Below are 4,216 nucleotides of genomic sequence, written 5' to 3' on the forward strand. Positions count from 1 at the left end.
ACATAGCGAAATTTATATACGTTATTTATTATATTTGATCTCCTTTAAACACCCTGTTATTTTATTTTTTCCTTTCTATTGGTGAATTGTGCAATTTGTGACGAAATTTGGTTGCATTGCAGAATTTTGAATCAGAAATTTTTATCTTTTAGTTGATTTTTTAAATCAATTAAGATTGAAAATTTAATTATTATTACTAATTTTAAAATATTAATATATCTAATTTCTAAGAGAAGGATTAAGGAATGGCACGTTGTTAAACAAGTCGTCGTTAATTCAAGTAGTATTTTAATTTTAAAATATCTTAAAGTGCAATAATTTTTCATATCTTTTTCTGTCTCGATTCTATTTGATTAATAATCAATCTTATCAAATAATCGAATGTTACGTTTCTCAGTAGTATACGTCGACCACAAGTCGGACGCTAAAACTATATTTTTCAACGTTTATTTTTTTTACAATTTACCAACCAAACTACATTTATGCATATTGGCATTTTCTTACTTATTTAAATATCTTATAATACATTTCCTTGTTCGAGTTAATTAACTTTAAAGATAAAGGGAAATTATAAGGATTAAATATCTCGTTTCCATCGGTATAAAACTTCCTTCATTTGAAATTATACCATTTAAGAAATTCAAGTTGCAATTCTCAGACTAGAAATTGTACCTTCTTTTTCAAATTACCAAAGAGAGAATCGATCTACAATTTATATCGTAAGATATTTCTTTTCTGAAAAATCGATTTCTATTTCTGTCACATTATAAAATAGATATAAAATGGATTCATTATAGATAATCGCTGCGGATAATCAGGCAGATATACGTAAAAGCATACGTATATTCTCCAAGCTAGATGATCGCGTTTAAACTTGATACATAATTTCTATCTACCTCGTAAACGGAAAGAAGATTAATTTAAATTCGTTTTATTCAATTATTCCATACTTCGATTACCGATAGCAAAAATATACATTTATTATACGCCAATTTTTTATTTCAAACACGAGACTAGTATTTTCAGAATACTATTATTTGATACATTAAATATTCAAATTGTCTCAGAATTTGATTAGCCATAAACGTTTCCCGATTCACAAGACTGTTATTACCATACGATCGATCTCGTTACATAGAAGTTGCCTAGTACAGTGTAAAATAACTAAAATTTCGATTCGTTCTCGATCCTCTCTCGTCCTCAATCGATCACGACAGATCGATCGATCTTATAAAAATGCGATTTAAATGGATTTATTCGTTCGAGTAAACGAGGGTAACGAAAACGAGAAATAAAAAAAAAGTAAAAAAAGAAGAAGGAACGCACCAAAGATAAATAAAACACTCCTCCCAATCCATAAATATTCTCAACACGTACAATTTCTTCGATCTTATTACATTACGCTCGAACGACGAGCCCCGTATTTACCAATACGTTTCTCCCATCAATCGACCTCTATCATTTAATAAATTTATATACGGGACACATTTCAATACGAAACCCAGTTTCGATCCGACTCGAGACGAGTTCACACCGTCCACGAATATCCCATATAATTCGTTCATCCCATCAATCGCACGGGAATAATGAAGGGAGACATCGGGGGAGAAAGAATACGAATTCGTACGCGAAGAGGCTTACGGTATTATCCCCGAGTATATATCCCATATTTAACGAAACCCATCATTGGAATCTGACTCGAGGTTAAGAAGTATCGCGTTCCTCGTCTACGCACACCCTTTTTGCCGTTCGCGTTTCACCGAGCATGTGTTAAGAATCACCCTGGCATCGACCGCAATGATCTAGGCCTTGGCCGGTCCGCAGAACTAGTTTCTCTCTATCCGTACGGAGGATCTCTCGGAGAATGGCACGTAGGACGGCGATTATTTAGTGGCAGTTGGGTCTCGAGCGTGGACGACATTGTAACGGTTATAATAGGCGCGTATCGGTAATGTATGTAGTATTATGTAGGGGTGCACGTGTACGTACGTGCGATGCAGACATTGCCACGTGTGGAATGCGTGCGATTGGTTGTGCGACGACCGTGTCTCTCTCTCTCTCTGTCTCTCTTTCTCTTTGTGACAAACCTTGATGCGAGGTTGAACTAGCTTGTTTAATGTCGAGCAGAGGAAGGAAGGTTGATCGTGGGGTATGGGAGATCAGAAGGGTTGATTTTAGAACGAAGTTCGCAATTTCTTTCGGCTGATTTACACGTTACAGGATGTTCTTTCTCGGTATAATTAGGATAAAATTGGAAAGGTTTTACGAGACGGTGCGTTGCGATTTCTTTGTAAATAATTTGATTTCGTTTTAAACTATCCTCTTAAGAGATAGGGGCGTGTATTTACGTATTTTTAGTTTTTGATTATTCCGGTTATTGGAGGAATAACGGATGGACAAGCGGGGAAATGAAAAGGCGGGGGGAGGGATTTTCTAAATCTATAAATAGGAGAAGGAGAGGGAAATAGTTTCGATAGTGTTTTCTTCTCGGTTAATTTGCATAATTCGATCGAATTTCACGAAAGCCATTTTGTCTTATTTTTCATTCCTGGAATTCGAGTGCGTGAAATTGAGCAAGCCAAAACCATCCACCATTTCCACGAATAAAATTAGTTCGAGCTAATTTAAATTTGAAACTCGTGCGATCGTTCGATTTATCTTCCTCTCTTTCTCTTACGGCAATATAGTATACGTGTAACCCGATCTTATTATTCAACGATATCGATCGAATTTTATCAAATGTATTAAAAGAGGAAGTTTCGTATCTCGTAACATTGTAAAATTAATTTATTAAAAAAGTAAAAGATATACATTATTATAAAACAACATTGTAAAATTAAAAAGAAACGGCGTATGGTTTAAGGGCATGTTATCACGTATATCAGATATAAAAGGTGTAAAGATTTGTTTCCAAACGTACTAAAACTCATGCTCGGATACAGTGTGTACTTAACGAGGTACGTGTTTCTGTCTTCAATGCAAACAAATGGTTGCGAGCACAGATAATGGAACTTAAAATTACACTTAGATATAGTGCATACCTAACGAGGCGCTTGTACCTATCCCCTTGTACCAGAAATTAATGTACTTGGGTACGATTTCTGATTCGCGAAATTGTAATTAATGTATCGTCATTCCGTTAATTATTCGTTAAAGTTATATTAATCTTAAGGAATAACGAATCACACGAGCTAACTAAAAAATATAATATCAGAAAAATTCATTCTTCCGTGCGATACGATAGATTTTTTTTTTTTTTTTTGGATCAAACGTTCGATTAATTCGTCGATAGATAGTCCTCATTTGCCGATACCGGGTTATTGGCACAGACGCGAACGACGATGCGTTCTAAAATTGATTTTAAATCAGGCACGCCCAAACTATTGACCGCAATGTTTCCGCGTAGGAGTGGCGTGACTTCTTGCCAGACCATTGAACGTCTTACCTAAAGACCGTATCCACTCGGAATATGATGCAACTGAAGGAAATTTACACCTTTTTGCTTTTCGAATTATACGATGAATCTTGTTCCAATTTCTCCGATTTCGATTTTCTCCGCGTTTCGATAAACGAACGATCCTCGAATCATCCCAATTATCCGTTACGTTATACAAAATTTTCACGAAAATATTCTCGCTAAAAAGAATCGAGGGGTGCAATTTTCCTTTGCAACGAGTTTCCTCGAGTCGAAACTACTGTGTGCAAATTTCCCGCTAATCGTACGTGGAATTACGCGCGGTCAATAAATCACGAGCGGCGTGAAACCGAATAGTTACATCGACGAGGACTGGAATTAGTCGGACGTTACGCGAGCCGCGCTACAAATTTTCAACCGTTGTACGTATTCTTACGAGGATGGGGAAAATGATACGGTATATGGATCTTTGGGCAGAAATTAGTAACCAGTGGTAACTAAAATTTAAGTTTGGGTTAAGTCGTATTATAACTTGCCTCCGCGGGGAACGATATATCATCGTGCTCTTTGATAGGATACGCAAAAACTAGAGGGTCTAAAGTTGTGCCTCGAAAATCAAACGTGAAAATATTCTTTTGCAAAAAATATGCCACGAGAGAGCGATTTATCAACGCGTTTATATCTTTTCTGCATTATTCTGTATTCCGTCTCGGGATTAAATATAAAATGGCTGCACACGTTTACAACCTGCTATTATTTCTACTTCACGGTTTGTTCGATACAACGAACGAAAGATAACGA

This window comes from Apis laboriosa, unplaced genomic scaffold, assembly GCF_014066325.1.
Source record: "Apis laboriosa isolate Shangri-la unplaced genomic scaffold, ASM1406632v1 scaffold119_cov161, whole genome shotgun sequence".
Taxonomy (NCBI): domain Eukaryota; kingdom Metazoa; phylum Arthropoda; class Insecta; order Hymenoptera; family Apidae; genus Apis; species Apis laboriosa.